We start from the raw sequence: 22,819 nt of genomic DNA, 5'->3' as shown, positions 1-22,819 counted from the left end.
GTTATTTCTCAAAGAAAATTACGTTATTTTAAAAAAATTCTCAGAAAAATACTGATTTACAATTGCTGTACCAGCTTCACCACGTTATGGGATAAGGTAAAAAATATTTACAAGCAAGAAAGTCGAGTGGGAGCTATCAGAAAAAAATCAAATGTCAAACGAATCGTGACTTACACCAACCGCGGAAGCTTTGTACTGTCGCATCATTCGGTACTGTAACTGATCTCTTCCAGAGTCCATAGCCTTATATGGGGCCGGGAGGAGAATGCGGACATATAAAGCTGTGAGGTTTTAACAATAGGAAGACAATAGACAGTATTGAAAAAGACTATGAGGTCTTAGTTGATACTGTTTATGAAAAAAAAACAATAAAGCTGTAAGCCACAATGAATTTGGACGATTGATATCTTTGAATTGGTTATAGTGTAGTATTGAAATGGACAACCAACCGAATTTGCGTAGTTTGGCGAACCCTCATACAAATAATCGAAATATATGACATTTTTAACTGTGACTCAATCGCAATGATATCATTGACATATCAACACAGGTGAAGAAGAATATGGAAGTCTGGATATTTACTGGGCTTACGATATGTCATAAGCTGGTTTCAGTGATAACTTTATGTAGTGTAATATTCACCAATTCCACCCAAGATTGACAAACACACTACTCAAATTCTTGAGACGTCTAGATATATTGATCAAACTTGAAACAGTTCTGTGTGCAAAAGTTCCTAGAGGAAACTTTGTTAGGATTTCTCGTCATGATTGAAAACAACACTACCCAAAATTTTAAAACCAGTATTTCTTTATCTACGATGAGATATCAATAAAAATCTTGAATCTTAAATATATATGTATAACACACTGAAGATTTTTTTAAATATATTTTATGGCCTATTATATTACGGCCTGATATTTTTTCAGAATTTTTTAACAAAGTTTTAGGCACCACGCAGTACTTTCAGTACGCTAAATCAGCAGCAAGCAAAAGCTGCTATATTTAAAAAGCATTAAGCTTTATATTCAAATTATTTTTATTATTTTCATCACACTTCCAATACAGTAAGTACATTGAAATCGACTAGTAAGTCACACTCTGAGAATTGAAAATCCTATAAAACTGCAATAAAACACCTAGATTTGCCTAGTTTTAACAAAAACTGGTTTTCATCGCTTATAAACTTGAGGCACAATTCCAGATAATTGGAAACCGTTCGATAGTGTATACTTTATGTCGTGGCGACAATGACGTCTGCGGTAACGAACTCGTTTGGTCCATAAAGGCAACAGCGTCCTTTGTAAGTGGACCGGAACGAGGAATGGATGACGGTACCTTACAGTGAATCTTCCTTCAGCCCGACGTCACTTATTCGCTCTCGGGTCACGACTTCCTTATCAAAGACAAAAGCGATTCGTTTGGAGATAACGAGCCACGTACAGATAATGATGATAACAAAAGGACTGTAAACTTAAGATATTTTCAATCGTTTCAATTTTTTGCTTTTATTGGCTAATTTTGCCTCATTTTGGAGTTGTTACGAGTCATATTTTTTTGACATTTCATCAAAGATGACAAAGAATATGGAAGTTTGGGCATTAACGGGGCTGACGACCGCCATAGGCTGATTTAAGTGATCACTTTACACACGTGTAACATTCACCAATTCTGCCCATTATTGACAACCACACTACTGAAATTCTTGGGAGTTCTATATATATGAACCGATTTTGAAACATTGTTCTTGAATCACAAGAACTTCACTAGAGACATCTATTGGTGAGTTGAAAAGAAGCTTTTTATTGAGCAGAAACTCTTATATTATTGTAGTATGTGAGGTCCGAATCCTGGATTATAATCACACACATGAGAAACGCCAGAATATATCTTTTTCATTTTTATTATTTAAGCTTATAATTTGTAAATACTTAAAAGCTTATTGTAAGTATTTATCAGTTCCTATAAGTTAATTTAACTAAAGTAACATTTAAAAACTAAATCGATATTGTTATACAAAATTGTTAAACTATTTATGGATTCGGCCTTAATATTGTGGTATAAGACGATGATTCAAATTTGTTATATAACCTCTTATAAAAGGTTAATAACAATAAAATTTTATAAAATTAAACAACTTTGTTTTAACCACTTTTTATTATTTGTATATTTTAACCTACCGTTTTCGACGAGAACCTTGTCATCGTCAGGGTTTATCAAATTCTATATCATTAAAAATATTAAAATACTCAAAGTGAATTATATTCCCTAACCCAAAAAAAAAAAAAACATTTAATATACCCCGATGATGACAAGGTTCTTGTCGAAACCGGTAGGTTAAAGTGTACTAATAATAAAATAGTGGTTAAAATAAAGTTGTTTAATTTTATAAAGTTTATAAAATGTGCCACAAAGTATCTGCGAAAAACATTCAAGAAACAATAAAATTGTCAAAAATAGTTGTACTTTACATAAACTCAAGGTGGTATTTTTGACATTTAAACAATATTTTTCAGTCTGCATACTTAAATCGTAAACTTTTCTCAAAATTGTGATTCGTATTTTTTACATAATCGAGAATCATATCATGTACTGGTAACTTATATGTATTTCATTTTCAGTACCTCATTTTGTGATTGCATTTTGAGATTTTACCCAATTACGAGAATGTCATTCATATAAAAAGAGAGGTGTGTACCGACTTTTACATAATTATTTTTTATTTCATATATTTTAAAATTTTCCTTCGAAACTTTGAATAAAAAGTATCAATTTCTTCACAGAATCAATCTGATAATATGTAAAAAATAAGAGAGGAGGAAATATGATTCACATAATTAAACATAACAGTTTTTTTATCACCTGACAAAAGTGTTCCAGGAATCTCCTAATTTTAATAAACATATCCTCATACTTAACTTAATCGTTGAGCTGACTTAATGCTTTCCACAGCATTCAATAATTTAATGATCCTATAATGAAAAATATCTATTGGAATTTAAACACACCTCTGCATAAAATAAATATAAATAACCTTTATTTAGACTTTGAAAAAGCGTATAAAAATATCACATAAATAATGATGAATAAATTTAGAGCTTTTAAATATGTTTTAAACCCTTGGCATTTAAATCATCATACTATTTTCTAAAAAAATACTGAATTTAGAGGGGAATGTCTGCAATAATTTCAAACATAAGTGCTGCAGTCTAATTTTTTTTATAAAACTGTTTAAAATAGTCAAACGATTCTGATTATACTTAAAAATTTGTAAATATATTTTATATTTATTGGCATATTTCAATACTTGAAAATGGTCGGGTCAGAAGTTGGAATGATCGGCGTGTATGTATGAGAAGAAGTATGAATTCGGAAGAGGCGAAGATTGTGTACAAAGACAAATTGGTGTGGCGTTCTATTCTCTCTGCCTACCCATGCGGAATGCGACATTACGGTTAGTTATTTATTTAGTTATATGTAAGATAATTTGTAAGAAAAGTATGATTTTAACGATTTGTTGGCCTTTTTTGTCGATTTTTGTACTTTTAGAACTCAAATGAAAGTTCAACGTTCGAGAAGGTTAAATCTTATTTAAAAATTTAACCATGTTTAATTTAATATTTAAATTTCTAGGGAGTAGCGACATGGTATTTTTTCATTCCTTTCGCCCTAGGGGTCTCTTTTGAATATCCGTCGGTCCCCCAAAAGGTGCATTTTTCAAACGCAATCAAGATAAAACCACAGTGGTCTACGTATCGTTACAACTCGCCCAAGTAATAAATATCTCAGTTTATTATTGACAGCCGACAACACTAGGCATGTTACACACAGATATGATATATGACGTTGGTAGTGACATATCATTAAAATAACGTTTTGGGCTCTCATCCGCATCAATTGAATATCACGTTTTGTATAAAGATAGATATCAGAGATAAAATCTGTTAAAATCTCATATCGTATACAAAATACATTTAAAAATTTTCACAGTTACATGTGTTTAAATACACAAATTCTTAAAAAATAAATTCGTATTTATGTTGTGTGTTTGTTAAAATATCTTCATAGAGTAATTGTATACGATAATTGATATTAATAAAGCTTGATATAACAAAGTTTAAATAAGTATTTTGTTTTTAACCTCAACGAAATTTGAATCACGGTAAAAAAATCTAAAATTATTACAATTTTGTTTGATAATTATATCATTCACCTAAAATTAAAACCATTCAATGAATGGATTTATATTTTAAAGGACTTCTACCACGAAGACCACGTAATTTAGTTTTATTTTTAATGTTTTATTGGATGATGAATAAAAGCTCTGATATTTTTTTATTGTTACTGGTATTTTGAGAAAACACCTAGAAGATTAATAAAGTCATTAAAACAAGAAAAAAAACTAGTTATATAAAAAAAAATCAAATTATTAAGGGATATATTACAAAGTATTAAGTAAAGGCAATTATTTAATAATATAAAATGTGCAAATCCAAAAAGCTATGATCATTAAAAATCAAATATTTGTTTAAATGAAATAAATGTTGTTGATTTTGGCACTTTGTGAAAATATCACTATTTCTTAAAATCTATTGTGACTGAGGTATTCAAAAATGATTTGAAACACGTGGCATAATATATTTTAAGAAAAACTGGTAGTTACCAAGTAAAATTAAAATTAAAGTAAGTAATATTTTATAAACCCTGATAATATGAAACCACGATATATACATATTTGGTGCTCGGAAATATAAAAAATGCATATTTTAAACGAATTGAACGCACTCTTTGTACGCTCGAGAAATTTACATAAGTTTACACTTTTAACGATATTTCTGAGTTCTACTAATCTAAAAATAAGACGTTCAATTAAGTGTATATGATTTATTACTTTTTCTGCCAGTTAATTACGGTATTCAGTGAATAACTTAATTAAGATATTCACATAAATAAAAACAAACATGATTTTTAAACGGTTGCACTGAATGGAAGGAATTTTAAATACCAATTTGAGCCTTGCGAAAAAGAAATAAATAAAACCAGCAATTTTATGTATCTATGTCAAGATTCGATTTAATTACTAGACTTTTATTAAAAATTTATGACTTTAATTTATTCGTGCGACATTTCATTTTTATTGGTCAATCACGAAAGTAATGTTATTTTAACTTTTTTTTTGACATCTCAACATAGATGAAGAAGAATATGGAGGTCTGGGTTTTTAAGTGATACTTTACGAACGTACAATATTCACCATTTAACCTACATAAAATTGACAATCACGCTACTCAAATTTCGCTAGTTGTAAATACTATATATCGACACCTTTCACATGTGAATTCTCGGCACCGTCTTTGTTTGAGTCGAGTCAGTTTTTATATTGAGAAGAGACTTTTATAAATTCAGATATCCATATTCTTCTTTATCTATGCTGAGATGATAATACAAATAGAATCATTAGTCCTTAGTTGAATCCTCGGAACAAAGATTTCTACGCAAAGATTTTACCGTGAAAATATTTTGTATTATTTTTTTCATTCTTTTTATTTTAAATTCTTTGGTATTATACAACATAATATAAATACAAAAACAAAAAATAAATATAAAATGTTAATACAAAAAAATATCCCACAAAGGCATGGCCTGTGAGTGAGTACACAATATAATTTAGGTCATAGTAAAGGGCACTGGCAAGAATAAAATAGATATTACAAGAAGTAGAACTAGAATAAATGTGTTAATATAAAATACAAAATACTTGAATAACAGAAAACTAAATAAAAAATTAAAAACGTAAAAATAAAATTAAATACTAAAAAATAAAAAAAGATGAAAAAGTAAAAAGAAAAGTAAAAAGTAAGCATGAGTGATACGTCTACAAGAAAAATTAATTAAAAGGAAAAGAATTAAAGGTATTAAATTCTCACTTATATAGAGTATTATATTAAAAGAAATAAATGGGGCTTGATTTCGAGCTTGATTTAATAATGATTGTTTTACATTTTTTGTTTGAATTTATTTATTTTCTAGTTTTATTAGTTTCTAGTTTTATTTATTGACTTTCAGGTTGTTATGCATGAACACAATGTATATATTTAAGAATTTGACACAAGTGCATACATACCTTGATTTGCATATTATAATTTTTGCTGTATAACATGCATTCGTTGTATCAAATACCTCAACACGAGAATGGTAGCACTTACCTGTAACAAAAGATAGAAATACATTATTTTACATTATTTTTACAATAAAATTAAACATGATATCTTTAATGATGAAAACCGGTCACTGGTCAAACAAAAAAAAAGGAAATGACAATATAGCTGTTGTTTTATTATTTGCTTAAAATGCCAGTACAATTAAAAAAAGACCAAATTCGAAACGCGCTGTAATCCGAACGTTGCCAGTTTCAAAAATTGTCTGATTTCTTAGTTAGGTTCATTGGTTTATAAGAAAAAAATAAGATTTTCTTAAGCTAAAATATTTTTTTTAGGTTTTCAATTAATCATTCAGTACCTTAGAAAAATGCCAAATAATGAGTATTTTCAAGAACCGAAATGTACTTTTTCTCATTCATTTTTGTAAAAATACTCAACAATCTGAACGATTCCCTAATCTGAACGACCCACTGCAAGATTTACGTACGGATTAGCGAGCTGGCACATGTTAAAAGCTCACAAAAGTAACCAAATATTCAAATGAATATTCATATATTCTATGCTCATTCAAGTATTTAGCTTAGGATGGACGAGTGGCTGGCGTGTGAATTTATGTGAAATTAGTAACTAAGAAAAATTAGTTTAAATAACGCGACTTGAATTTGAGTGCATTAACATACAAAATCGATTTGATATGCATATCAAACCGATACGGTTTAATTCAAAGAAAAATAGAACTGAGTTTAATCAAAGTCATGGGAAGTACAACACCTTGGAGAATTTCACATGATCCCATTAAAAATGTTAGCACAAAATGTGTGCTTTTAACATCGACTGAAATTGCCGAAAAATCTATGTGAAGAAGACGTATCGAACCGTTATACCGTAAGGACTTGAGTCGAGATATAATAATTTAACTCGATAATGCCATAACGGTAAGATAAGTGTTGATTAAAAAATTAAAACTGTGTTGTAAATGAAATGCATGAGAAGCAATTTAATTATATTGATATAAACTGCTTTAATTTATAATAAAGAACATTGATTGATGCAACAAATATTAATTTTCAATTGTTTTGTAGAAAAATTGATTGTTTTAAATTTTTTAATAATATATTTTTTTTCTCGCGATTGCACCATATTTTTAATGAATCAAGAAAAAAGTTTTATCGTGATTCATTAGAAATTCAGTGGTAAAGAGGTGAAGTGTTGAAAACATATTGGATCTTCTTAAACGTTTATGTACTATCGGATTTGGAACAGTGTCTAGTTGACTGGGTTGAGACAACTAAAAGGAATAATACGATTTTTGTTTCTTATATTAGTATTTTACTAAAATATAAAGGTTGTTGACACTGACGTTTTTAAATCGGTTGTTTATTACAATTCTCAAGAAGTTAATAGTGCTGGAAAAAGATGTTTATTTTTAAACGAATAGTTGTCAGAATGGTTAACGTAAGTGTTTAAAGTGATCACTTGAGGCGGTCAAATGCTTGGCCATAGGCTCTGAGATGCTCAGACTTCCATCTCCTTTCACATTAGTTACTTTCTTATTAGTTTTTTTGTTTGTTATGTTAATCTCATGGCTTAAAAGAAGTCATGGATATTACTCATCGGGAATATTACATAAGTCGCTCACTTCTTTCAACAACGTCATTTATAAAAAAAAAAAACTTACTACTACTACTACTACTACCATCACGCCGTTTCCCCGCAGAGGTAGGCAGAGAGGATGGAACGCCACACTCTTCTGTCTTGACATACATACACTCCTCGCCTCCTTCACATCCATAAATCTGGTCATACATGCCCTCCGATTACGCAGACTTTAAAAAAAACTTTAAGTTCGAAAATATAATAAAATGTACATATAAAAAACAAATATCAAGGCACTTACTGAACTTTTTACTGTACAATAGATCTTTTTAGGTAAAACCTGAATGTTTTTTCTCCATTTGAAAAAAATTTAGTATATTCAAAAAAATAATTAAACAATACCTGTTCTTAAAAATGCAAAAACAACATTTTCTGCCCTGTAGCGGGTAAATATTAAGTTAAAAATATGCCGCTTTTGCTAGGATATAGTAAATTTTCTGGAAATTCCGAAAACATGAAACACACAACTGAAAATTGTCGATTTTTGATATATGACGTTGTTGAAAGGAGTGAACGATATGTGAAATATGTTAAAATAAATAAATAAATAATATGAAACAATAGACGTTTCATCTTTAGTTGAGACAGCTATAAATTTATTATATTCCGTGAATTTTAATTTCAGCCACTTCACAATACTTCACATACGCAGCATATTTTATTTCTTGTTTCATTCAAGCATACGCAGCAAAACAATTGATTTTTCTACGAGATAAAGAAATCTATGATTAATTACTACCCACTGCAAAAAGTTTCATAAAATAAAGTAATAAATCAATTGAAAAATAACATTTTGTAAGCGTTTAATTAAATCGCAACGCGTACAATAATATTATTTATTTTGTTCAATTAAAAATTTTCTTCACACAATTTTCCATGCAATAAATTTTACAGTTGCGTAGATTTATCTGTTCATTTGAAAGCAAATTCGAGATTGTATTCAAAGGTTAAATTCGTTTAAGATTATCTTGCGATGAAAGTTATCGTAATGTATTGCGGCCACGTTTGTCAAACAGAATGAAGAGAAATATTACTTTTTTCAGAAGAAAAATTAAAAAAGTGAAATTTTTACCTCGGAAGAAGGATTTGTAAAAGGCTGCAAATACGTATGTATTATTTTGCATTTTGCTAAATATTCATCAGTATTTTATGATAAAGTAGATACCAAGGGCTAGTTTATTATAGAATTACAAAGAGCTATTAGTTTTTACTCCAAAAAATGATGTTAAAAAAAAATTGGACAGAACTTTTAAATGCAGCAATCAAAAAGATACAATTTTAAGTAAAAATAGGTTGATTTTATATTTTTCATTAATTTGGCATTAATTTCATTGAAAACAAAATGATTTAAAAATAAAGATAATTATAGAATAAAATAACAACTGTGTAAATTTTTCGACATACATTTTATTTGACCAGCAACCGGGTTTTGTCGTAACCGACATCATCAGACTGCTGTCATCTAATTGGCGTAACCGACATCATCGTAACCGACATCATTACCAGTCTGATAATGTCGGTAACGACGAAACCCGGTTGCTGGTCAAATAAAAATCACGTGGAAAAAATTACATAGTTGTTATTTTAATCTATAAAATGTAGTTCCACCAAGAAATATCAGTACAAAACATAAATCAAGCTATAGTTTTTTAAACTAGTCGTATACTGATGAACTAAAAAAAGCGGTCTCATGCATTGTTATTTTTTTGATATTGTATATAAAAATAACACAATAATTCATATTATTTAAATCATCCCATAGCATATTTTTTGAGGTTTATATTACTTACTATAAAACAAATCATAAACGGGTTGAGACAATTTGTCATAGAGAAAATAAAAATATTTATTTCCCTTTGAAAATCCGTGCCAAAGTTTTAAGGTACGTATCCACTTTATCACACATTGTGTGACCTTTTGAACAATAGAGCGTTTTTTTGTGGCTGAAAGTTAGACTGTCAATTAGTTCAGACCGCAGTTGAATTCTCCGAGATTAAAACCGCGGCTCGGCGGTGGAAGTGAAATATGGCACACAAAAACTCATAAGTCATTTATTTTGTGATGTGTGGAATGCAAACTTAATTAAATTTCATTATTATCTCTGAGCTTTCTGTTTTTATGAGTTCTGCTTTTGAAATGGACAAACATCGAATCGACACCTAGTCGTTCAAATAACATGTATAGTTTAACTTAGAAAATAACTTTGTTATAAAATTACTGCGTGACTTCGTATAAAAGATGGCATTTTGACTACATTTAGTATATTTCAATGGAATGAAATATAAACTTTTTAGTTTTTTCCACATGAAATTCATTTGAACAGCTACCGAGTTTTGTCGTAACCGACATCGTCAAACTGGTGTGAGGGTAGACGAAATTCTATGTAATATACAAGTCACGGGTTGAAATGATAGGGCCATGATTTGTATATTTTTTTCTTGGCAAAATTAAATAAATTTTAATGAGTTAAAATACTGTATTATAATGATGCTTAAATGTATTTATGGTAAAGGTTTTAAGTATGATTTGATACAATTTTATTTAAGAAATGGATTTTGTATGTTTCCAGTAGATAGTTTAGTATTAATTGGTTTTGAAAAAGAAGCTGTTTGCTTTGAAACTGACCGACGTTATAAAAAAGTTAAAATAATAATGTAGTAATTTTGTAAAAAAGTTATTTTGTAATTATTAAAATAAAAAAATACAAAGTTAGCGCCCCAAATAAAACATATTAATCACATAAAATGTATTATTTCGTACGCAAGGAACAGAAAACGGGTTTGTTTGCTACCACTCGTTGAGTATTTTTGCTAAAAAAATAGAATTATTTATTGATATCATGAAATACAGTTATTACACCTTATTTTTTGTCTTTTTATGTACATCCATATGTGCATCGGACAGTATATCGAATAATTTAAGGTTATTTGTGGTCGAAAAACTATAAAAGCAAGGTGTTCAATCAAACCCCATGTACAGATCCAGTTAAATCGTGTAAAAGCTCAGTGCACATATAAAAATACGATTTCAGTTAATTTTCAAAAATTAAATTGAAAATGAAAAATTTAGAATTTACGAGGTAAATACCACTACTTCTAAAAATCCATCCGCACCACGATCAAACATCGTGTTTGATACTGATGTGGTATGCATCGAAACACGTGCCATATTAGATTTAATAAATAGTGGTATTTACCAGGTAATTCAAAATTTCAATTATCAGATATTACCACCACAAAGAGACCGCATAATTAATTATTGAGTCCAAAATTTCATTATTGAATGGTTAAAATGAAAAAAACACGTCATCTTTATTACCTTTCAGATTAGTATATTAGAAGCAATTCGATATTGCGGTATTGAGGTATCAGACGTGCCAAAAGAGTATACAATTATTTTTTTACGGCCGTTCAAACACCTTTTTCTAGGTTATTATAACGATCAAGATTATTGCTTTCATTTCACATAAATTTGCGGTGCTTAAAACGATGATAGAGATCGCCTTAACCTTGGTAACGGCCCAATCGTCACCAAGAGACATTTTCTTCCTGGCTCCATTCCAACTTATCGAACTTGTAGACTGTTGGGATCAGCTCTCCTCGTCCTTAAGTTGTAGGTCCTTCTATCATATACAACGTCACCTAGGCCTTTGAATCGTATTATTTTTCTGTAGCATTCATGAATTTTTTGTTTTTTCTCTAGATGTCTTTCGAGGAAGATCCATGCGATCGCCTGGTTTACAATATGTTCAGGTTCTCTACGTCCTATGTGCCCATATCATCTCAATTTCTTTTTCTTAACCTTATTTCTGATGTCAGTTACACCCAGGCTTCCATAAATGCGTAAACTCTTTATTTTGTATCTAAGGGACACTCCAGCTGACCATCCAAGCATCAGCATTTCAGCAGTTTCTAGTTGCCTAGAGTAGGCGTTTTACATCGTCCATTATTCGACCATTGAAAATTGCAGGTCTGATAATTTGTATGATATACTTCACAATATTTAGAAAACTTTTGTCCACATCAATTTACTTTGAAGTGTCACAAATTAATAAAAAAAATTAAGAGAAAATAATATGTGAGGCACATTCAGAAGCTGGGGAAAATGCTAGCTTAATATTGTTATACGATACGTGACAAGATCCAATTAGAATTTGCGCCGATCGTAAAACTCCAGTCTAAACTACAAAGCATTTTAAGTGTTGCCATCAAATTAAAATATTTTATGCCAATTAAGAACTCACTACAGTGAAAAATTCCACACATAATTTAGAAGAAGAAAAATGAGGTAGGTTTTTTGAGGTATTATTATAATATAGAACACAAACTTTTTCAAATTTCTTGTCGCAACTAAGTTGCATTGTTCAGTAGCACGCCATGATAAATTATCACGTTGGGTCTTACTCAAACATCGGGTAGGTACTTGCAACAATGCTCTGTTTAATTGGTTGTTTTAACGTTGAGTGATGACTGACGTTGCTGATGGAGAATTGGAATAGAAACGTTCTCACTTACCCACCTGATAATTAAAAATCAAGATTAATATAATATCTTAACATAGCTGAAGAACAATATTTTCACTTCATAAAATAAAACAACTTTGTTTTAACCACTTTTTATTGGTACACTTTTTCCAACGCTGACAAGGTTCTTGTCGAAACCGGTTGGAAAAATTGTACCAATAAAAAGAGGTTAAAACCAAGTTGTTTTTATTTAAATTTTTTTTCAAAGTTTATAAAATGTGCCACATAGTATCTGCGAAAAACATTCAAGAAACAATATTTTCAGTCTATCACAAATACTGGATTTAAGCTGTGAAATAGTTCGAACCAAATAAATGTTTCTGCTGTTATTTTCAAATATAAATGTCAACACTGAAGTTTGGATAAGAAAATATGAGTAAAAAGTACTTTCGAAATCTGAGTAATACGTTGTATCAGTTTTAGTTTGAACCACATAATGAAATAAACACTATAATTAGATGTCCAATATAGGTATAGTTCTTTGGCCACGTTGCGCGTGGCAACGAGGATAGCCTAGAACGACTAGTTGTGATCGGTAGCCTAGAGGGAACGAAAGGGAGAGGAAGATCCCCACACGATGGACCGATCAAGTTAAGGTAGCAGCAGGCACCTCGGTGGTTGGAGCGCTACATGCAGCGCAGTCAAGGGATAACTGAAGAAGAGTCATTGCTTCTGCAAGGGTCACAACCCTCAGCAATGAGGAATAAGACGGAGAAGAATAGGTAAAATGGTGTCCTTAACACAAATGTATAAAGTATATACATACTTCAGCCGGCCAAATAATAGATCTTAAGCCTAGTCTTGCTTTGAATAAAAGTGGAAAATAAACTACATACATATATACTTCAACTCCTGCCTTGTGGTGTATATAAAATGAAGTCTTACACCAATCTGAAGATATTGGTAACAACAAATCCCAAGCACTGGTCAAATAAAATATATGTGGAGAATTATATATAATAAGATATTATTATTTAAAGTACATAGTTTTTATTTTACTATAAAAATGCAGTTCCACTAATAAAAGTCAGTACAAATCTTAAATGAGTAGAATTATTAATGTTACTTGGTGAAAAAAGGCAATTTGAATTTTATTGTGTTTATAAAAATCCGAAATATAAGTAATTCAACGATTAATTAGTAATGACCATCTTTGAATACAAAATTTGCTTACCCAAAAAAAAGTCTGTTCTCAAAACTAATCGTGTTAACATACCCTAAAGTGGTCTCGAACAAGTGTTTGATTTTCATATTTAAATATTGATATGTGTACTGTGTACTTTTAGATCATTACATGGACAAAGCATTGGTAATCATTTGTGTACACACATATTACAGATTAGGGAATTATTTACACTGATACAAATTTTGCTCATCATATATACTTAAATTATATTTATACGAATAAACCAATACCTTTTCATACTTATCTTTGAATGCGGGTTATATTATAAATTATATCATTAAAGTTGTGTTCTTTGTATAAACTTAAAACAGGAAAATTATCTATTAGTTACATGATTTTATCTTCTACTATTACGACAATTTCCGTATATGTCTATTATCATACATAATAAGTACATTAAAAATAATTTCCTTGCCTGGAATGTGAACTTAATGTGCAAGCGTAACGGTTTATGCCTTCTTGACCGATACATTTACATCGCTGAAAATGAGAGTAAGCGTATTCTAAAGAGAATTATACACGGAGATAATACCTTTGTATTTGTATCTTATTCTCCTTGAACAATCACAACGCTTTCGTATTCTCAGGAAAATATTGGGTCTCAAACAGATTTTGTGCGGTGAAGACGAATAAAATCGCACACAAATACATGAAAACAAAAATAAATGACAAAAATACATGTCGAATTGCAACAGCTATGACTCTGAGGAGAGAAGTGTATTTAGAGGAGAGAAGTATAACTAATCACAAAAGGTAAAATAAGGTCTAAGAGGTTTGGGCAGTAGGCAGGTCTCCTGGCTCTGAAATATACTGGATTGTACGGGGATCAAAACCATCGAGACGTTGTTCCTGTTCCTTTGAGAATATTAGCAGAAGTGTGAATTACATACTTTAACAAATACGAAAATAAAATTTGTTTAAGACCACTTTCTGAGTTTATTATTGTGAACAGGGCTAGATTTGAGAACAACAAATGTTTGCGAAACTAGTCGTGTTTACAATCTTAAACTCAAAAAGTGGTCTTAAACAAGTGTTTTATTTTTGTATTTAAATCATCACAAAAATGATACTAGTAAATAAAAAGTAAAAACTATTAAAAATGTTTTCTTTTCGCACGATGCTAGTATAACGTTTTTTTTTAAATAAATTCAACATATGAGTGTGAGATTCTTTATATATTTTTTAGTAAAATTAATGATATATGACGACTCAATAATTATCATTTCCATTGCTAATTTTATAGCCCCGTTAAAATTATCAAGGCCTCTGTTTTAAATCGTGAAATAAAACTAACAAGGCAGTGTTTATCGGCTGCTACCCACACCGAAACGGTAAGCTGTTATTACTTATATCCAACAGTATCCTGTAGGTGTGTGACATTAATAAAATGTCAGTTTCTAAATTTATTTCGTACTAATTTAATGTGAAACTGTGTCGGCCCAGCCAAAGAAAGACATTAAAAAGGCCCACACCGACATTGCTGCTCTGAAGTGTGCTAGTATAGGAAAACCATGTCAAACCTAAAAGCTATGAATGTTTTAAAAGAAAATTTAGAAATCATTCTTTGGTTTGCACGAGATTTAAAGTATTGAAATCGTTGAATCACTTGAGTTGCAGATATGAGTGAGACATACAACGATTGTAGGGTGAAATCACGCCTTAGAGCAGTTAAGATATAATTTATTACAGTACCATATTTGATCATTTTGACGAATTGTATATATATATATATATATATGTGTGTGTACTTTATTAAAATTAAACACTTGAATATACCACTTTAATGAGTTTTATTTTTATTTACGACTAGTTTCGTAAACGACAAATGTTTTCATCTTCTGGTACAAATTAAAACTAACGAACAAAAATATATTTTGGTGTATATATAGGTTAATAAATATAGGGAGGGGGGTTAAGGAACAAGATTTTTTGTAAAAGGAAACGTTGATAATAATGGTGACGTATTTTGAAACAGTAGATTATTAATTGTTGTTTTATCTAAAACATCTGTCGTTTTCGAAACTAGTCGTAAATATATATATATATATATATATATATATATATATATATATATATATATATATATATATATATATATATATATATATATACATCGATTTACTGGTGGAATACATTTGGTCAAGGGCTGTATAGTAATTAAATTAATTTGTATCTGAGAGTTCATCGTCTAAGTCAGCCGAAGTATTAAGAAGTGAATATGTACGAGAGCCAAAGCCGCAAATAACAAATTCAATTAAGATTTGATCTGCATCTACCTCACGGCATAATTAGATTCCCTTTAACACTCGACTCACTCATATTTTCATAAATTAACTTTCTTTGAAATGTTTTTTCGAACAACCCGATTACAATAACCCGTTTTTTGCTCCGAAATAAATTAATTAATCTACATATCTCAGATAAAAAAAACTTTGATAAAATAAAAAAACTTTGTTTTAACCACTTTTTATTGGTACATTTTATTCAACCGGTTTCGACAAGAACCTTGTCATCGTCATGTTTTTAAAATCACATTTAAAAAAAAAATTAAATCGTATTTTCATATGGTGTACTGAGTGCTGGAAGTTTTTGGTAAGGGAAGAGTAATTAACTATGAGTATTTCAATGCCTTAGAATTTTGTACATAAACCCTGATGATGACAAGGTTCTTGTCATATAAAGTTTATAAAATATGCCACAAAATATCTGCGAAAACATTCAAGAAATACTATAAGTATTTTCTAGTAATCTTTTTTGCAGCAACTTAAAAAATCCTTAAAGAAATTGATATAAGTTAATAATGATGTTCTTTTTGTCCATTTGCTCACGACAGATTGCACAGGGTAGTGCATTGTGTTGATGTGATGTTATCGTGATCTTTACGTATATAAAGGCAAGGTAATCAATCCTGCGCTAAGGTTACCAGTCCAGGGTAATATTAGAAAAATATTTTTCTTCTTATTGACTTCAACTTCTTGACAACCCTCATTCGCATCAGATGGTGCATAGGGCAATGGATAATATAAACGCAGTGTAATCTTGATTATTTACACACGAAAAAAAGGTGATTAGCCCTCCGCTTCAGGTCCAGGGTAATATTGAATAAATATTATAGTGAATTTAACCCCTTCGCTGGGAATCGAACCTGGGAACCTCCAGTATGGTAGCCATAATAAATATTAGAGTAAAAAAATCGCTTATATATAATTGGATCCCCCCTAAGGAATCAAATCAAGGGAATCAATTATAATGTGGTTGTCAATCATTTGATAAATAAAATCACACACATTTTATAAAGTGATCACTTAACCAGCCTATGACAGATCATAAACCCTGTATATACCCAGATTTCCATATTATTCTCCTTGTTGAAATGTCAAAAATGTAAAGATGAAGATTTTCGTTTATTGAATGTTTACTGCCCAAGGTCTAAGATTTGTTGTTCTATGAGCCATTCTATATGTGATAGTTGCACGTGTATAAAGTATATCACTTAACTAGCCTATGACAATTCGCCAGCCCAGAAAATACCCAGACTTCCGTATTCTTCTTCCTTTGTGTTGCATTGTTAAAGATGTGATAAGAAAGATTTTTGTTTATTGAATTTTTATGGCCTAAGGTCTTATATTTGTTGTTTGTGAGTCATTCAATGGGTGATAGTTGTTTTCATTTAGCCAATTGTAAATGTAATTGAAAAATAGCGGTACGGTTCATCACAAATCATGACACACTTACAGCAAATTAGAATAGCGAGGGTCCGCGGTTCGTGTCCGGCAACTTTTACTTTGAACTACCTACCGTCCGGATGATAAGTTGTTTAAAGCGTTTTTGTACTATTATCTACACGGTGTTTAGAAAGTCAATTACTAATATAATTGATAAATTCTTCCTTAGTCTATTCAAATTATTGTCTTTGTTAGGGTCAGATCTCCTCGTCCTCAGGTTGTAGGTCCTTCTATCATATACATTGTAACCATCTCAATTGCCTTTCCTCTACCTTACTATTGATATCAGTTACACTCAGGTTTCCACAAACGCGTGAAATCTTTATTTTATTTCTTGAATGATTTCCACAGATACTTTGTCGCACATTTTATAACCTTTATAAAATGAAATAACTTTGTTATAACCACTTTTTTATTAATAAAATTTAACCTACCGGTTTCAATAAAAACCTTGTCATCATCAGGGTTTATATTGTTTCAAAAACATAAAAAAAAACATAAAAATACTCTCACCAAAAAAGTGGAATGTTTGGAAGTTTTTTGGTGAGAGTATTTGAATGTTTTCAATGTTTTTGAATTAATATAAACCCTGACTATGACAAGGTTCTTGTTGAAACCGGTAGGTTAAATTGTATTAATAAAAAGTGGTTGTAACAAAGTTATTTCATTTTTTAAAGGTCTTTATTTTATCTCTAAGGGATACTCTAGCTTACGAAATAATATAAAATATATGAAATTTAAAAAAAAAAAGAAAAAAAAGTAAAACAAACACATCATCTTTAAGATTAAGAATTCCAGTAATGATCATGTCTTTGAGAACAATGTCTGTCGATGGTTGCTTCTCGTTAGAAGGAACAAGGTAGAATGTGAATTAATTAAGTCCAGGTGTTATTATTTTATTAAAAAACCTTTATACTTTAAATTTTTTTCGTATATATTCGGCTGTCCAAATTTAAAACACAGTAAGGGACATTTTTTTTGCATTAGGTTTTTTTTGCATTTTTGGAAGTCTACTTAGTCCATAAATGCAAAAAAACCTACTACAAAAAAATGTCCCTTACTGTGTTTTAAATTTGGACAGCCGTATTGTATGTAAAGTATGTAATCTAATAATTAAAAAAAAAAACAATATTAAAAAAAAAATGTATTAATATGTAAGTATTTTGGCTCAACAAAGGCCATGCCTAAAGAGCCGTAATATGAAATAATAAAAAAATGGCTGATAAAAAAAATATAATACGTAATATCCTTTATACAAAAGAATTAGTTAAAATATACTTCACTTTATGCCAATCTTCTCACCCCCCTTGGAAATCGAACCCGGGACCTCCAGAACGGTAGCCGAACGTGCTGACCATTACACTACGGAGGCGGACATTAATTATCAATTAATTATATTATTTTTATTCATAATATTTTCGAGTTTACTCAAATTCTTGTTCCCATGGTACACTTATGCTTAATTTCTACCCACCATACATGAAGAAGAATATGGAAGTTTGCATATTTACAGGGCTTACGACCTTATTTCAGATGTCATAAACTAGCTAGCTTTATAAAACCAATTTTTTTTATAACTAACTAAAACTAACTAACTAACCATCACGCCGCTTCCCCGCAGGGGTAGGCAGAGAGAATCGAACGCCACACCACTCTGTCTTTGCAAACATTCTTTGCCTCTTCCACATTCATGCATCTCCTCATACATACCCGACGATTATTACGATTCCTGACCCGGCCGCTTTCAAGTATTTGAGATACCTGATTGTGCCAAGTTTTCCTCGGTCGTCCTCTGCTTCTTTTTCCAACTACATTCACCTCATAAATTTGTTTAACCGTTCTTTCTTCACTCATACGCTCCACATGTCCAAACCATCTCAACACACCTTTCTTAATTTTATCGATAATGCTTATCTCAGCCTTACATTCTTTCCTTATTTCATCATTCGAACATCTATCAAACATCGCTTTGCCACACATTCGTCCGAGGGATCGCATTCCGACTGCATTCAGTCTGCTTTCATCCTTCTTTTGCCATATTTTTTACACACCGTGTAAACTGATGTTCGACATATTTTAACAAACATTTATTGAATCGTTCTGCACATCAAGTAGGCCACTCTCGAGTGCGTCGATTTATCAGCCATTAATCATTTAAAATATTTTAATCAGAATATCATGCACTACGTATGTAATTTCACAGCATCACACATATAAATATGTACGCTAAGACAGGTCTCGGGTAGTAATTTCACATATACGTTCCGACTTATCGTTTTATAAATAATGTTTTATTAATACCTTCTATTACAGAAACTTATGTTACATACATATTATTTATATTTGAAGCACTAACTTTGTGGTAAGACGTGTTAGAATGATTGAGGAAACACTTGTTTTTATACCACTTGAGTTGAATTAAAGACTACTAGTTTCAGAAGCTAGACTTCCATCGTCAGGTCAGAATAATAACTAAAATATGAAATACAAAATTTTACTAGTAGTCTTTAATAAAACTCAAGTGATATAAAAACAAGTGTTTCCTTAATCATTCTTACACATCTTACCACAAAATAAATGCCGAAACAATAAATAAAATATTGCTTACTGATATAAAGATATTCGTTTGGATATTTTAAAAAATATATATTTTCTTGTTATAAGTGTTTCCTTAATCATTGTAAGCAATATTAGTATCCTCCGAGATTTTTTTTGGTAAGATCAAAGATCAAAATTATGCGTGTAATAAAAAAAAACTGTTTGAAAATTCGCAATAAATTAACAACTCCCATATCCATGATACAGATTGGGAAAAAGAAATAAAAGCTGCCAACCGATGGCTACAAATCAAGCGTTATGTCAGTGCGCCAACGGCATCGTTTTATATTTCTTAAGTGAATTTATTATATCGAAACTTGTTTAGCTGATAAATTAATTACGGAAGAAAGCATCTTTTTACCAGTGGGAGGGAGGGGGGTTGAAATATAATATAAATGTTAAGATTGAGTTAATCTAATTATTTGGATGTTCGATATGATTTTTTTCGCATGGCGTTTGTAAATATGTAATTTTTTTGTTGTTGAAATAAATCACATTAAAAAAAAATATTAAATTTTTATATTATTGAAAGAGGAAAGTTTTATTTTAAAAAAATATCGTGTAAGGTTATACATTTTTAGTATTTCCAAATTTTCTTTAAAAAATCTTTAACAACTAAAATACTAAATTTTAAGTGTCCCAAGTACTTGTTTACAAATCTGGATTATCTCCAATTATAAAAGTAATTTTTAATATTATTTTTTGACATCTCATCTCGTCAACAGATGGCTAAAAATCCCTGTTCTCATTTTTTTACCTGAAAATTTAGAGCGTAAAGCTTACTCAAATCAACCATAGTTGCTGCCTAGAACTCACTCATGACTTCCAAAAAAATGAGTAGTGTGGATGTCAAAGTCAAAGTGATCACTAGCCAATGATGGGTCCATATTTCAATATTCTTTTACATCTATGTTGAGAAAGCCTTTTTTTCATAGTTACGTGCTTTAGAATTACTATTGACTGGTTCCTGACATATATTACTGTTCACCTGTAATGAAAAGTCCATACAAAGGAAATTAAACAATTCTTCATTCCCATGTATTTAACCCTTATATTTTTTAAGTCACAATTTTTCTCGAAAATTACATGACACTGAACACTGTGTTTAAAAAAATGCCAAAGACAAAAAGTAGAAATAAAAAACCTAATTATGTATTTTTACACTTCCTTTACTTCCACTCCTCATTCATTAAAAAAACGTTAATTTGACAGGTGGCTTAATTAAATTGCTTTTATAATTTACATTTGAAGCACTAACTTTGTTATTTTCCATTTTATAATTAAAACGTAACGTTGTTTTAAAATCACTAAAATTTTTAAGGGATTTTAAAACAAAGTTACATTTTAATTTTAAATTGCTTTATTTACTTTTTTCGAGTTTTGACAAATATAATATGAACAAAATATTATTTTAATCCCTATATATGTCACACATTTAATACATTTACTAAATATTGCAATGATTATTGACAAATCAATCACTGATGAATAACGCGTGTCAAGCGTTTTTAACTGTTATTGGCATAATTGCAAATAACGATCAACATGATACGCGCATATCACGATGTAACTTTTTGCTGCGGTTAATCGCACGTGTGTGGCAGGCCTAACAGTGGGAATTAGTTTGTTCGCACTCTCCAACTTTTACATAATACGAACAAGTGAATCTGGAAAATTCAATTAGACTCTTCTCGGTGATATTAATTTCTAATCTGGAGTTAAATCTAATTGAAAATATATAACTAAATCTTTTCTGAAGATTCTAAAGCTGAAGACGATTAGAACGTTCGCTAATCTCACTTTCATTTCTTAATTAGTATATAAGTCATTAATTTTTAATCGACTTTTTAAAGTATATTTCATCCTCGAATTACTCCAAAATATTAACGTGAGATATTCTTGTTCATCAAATTAATGTTTTCTCTTATTTTATATATTGTTTCGGCATTAACTTTGTGGTAAGACATGTTACAATGATTAAAGAAAACACTTCGTTTTTTACCACTTGAGTTTTATTGTAGACTACATGTTTCAGAAGTTAAACTTCCGTCATTCAGGTCTGTATAATAACTAAAATATAAAATATAAAATTGTTCTATAAATAAGGAGAGGGGAAAGTAAGGGGAAGGGGTTTGTCAAGGGACGGAATTTGAAAACAAAGGAAAAATGGAATGATGGAAGTTTAACTTCTGAAACATGTAGTCTATAATAAAACTCAAGTGGTAAAAAACGAAGTGTTTTCTTTAATCATTGTAATGTTTTCTCTTAATGAATGAGAATTTGTTGCTTCCGTTTTACTTTTAAAATAAATATTTTTTACTCACATATAAATGTTTCTGTAGTTTTGATTATTCGTCAGTAATTGCACATATTTTACAAGAATTTAATGAATAAAAAAAATGGGTGAATTGAGGGTTTTATGGTAGAAAGATAGATGGAATTTTGTTATAATAATAATAATAATAATAAATTTGGATAACTTATATAGCGCCATTTAGTAAATACATATATTATACAAGAGTATAATGAATAAAAAATGGGTAAATTGAAGTTTCTATGATAGATGGATCGAAGAAAATAGTGTAGAAAATAGTAGCACTGATTTGAGTCTATTTAATTGTGTATTTTATAAAAAAACTTAAAAACATAATTTCTTGTGACAATTTTTTGGCTTGTTATGGCATTCTCAAACTAATATTGGCACTGCATTGTGAATGCTTAAACAGGTGAAACAATCGTCAAAAGAATTTGGGTTTTGAAAATAAAATAAACAATTTATCAGACTCACATCAGTGTTTGAGTTAAATATTTAAAACTTTATAAAATAAAACAACTTTGTTTTAACCACTTTTTATTGGTACACTTTTTCCAACCGGTTTCGATAAGAACCTTGTCATCATCAAATTCCTTACGATGCCAAAAACTCTACGGAGTACATATGTACGGAGTGCGTGGAAGTTTTTGGTATCGT

The 22,819-nt window shown here is 30.0% G+C and overlaps 1 protein-coding gene across 1 annotated transcript in view; it reads right to left on the bottom strand.

Annotated features, from left to right (window-relative positions):
- LOC148303952 (uncharacterized) overlaps nt 1-22,819 on the bottom strand; it is a 225,301-nt gene that overhangs the window by 190,134 nt on the left and 12,348 nt on the right. The gene's annotated exons all lie outside the window — the stretch shown is intronic.

The sequence above is a fragment of the Brachycentrus maculatus genome, unplaced genomic scaffold (genome assembly GCF_059751285.1).
Source record: "Brachycentrus maculatus isolate JH-2025_06_01 unplaced genomic scaffold, ASM5975128v1 h1tg000337l, whole genome shotgun sequence".
Taxonomy (NCBI): Eukaryota; Metazoa; Arthropoda; class Insecta; order Trichoptera; family Brachycentridae; genus Brachycentrus; species Brachycentrus maculatus.
The sequence above is the reverse complement of the archived record's forward strand: the minus strand, read 5'-3'. Positions and strand labels throughout refer to the sequence as shown.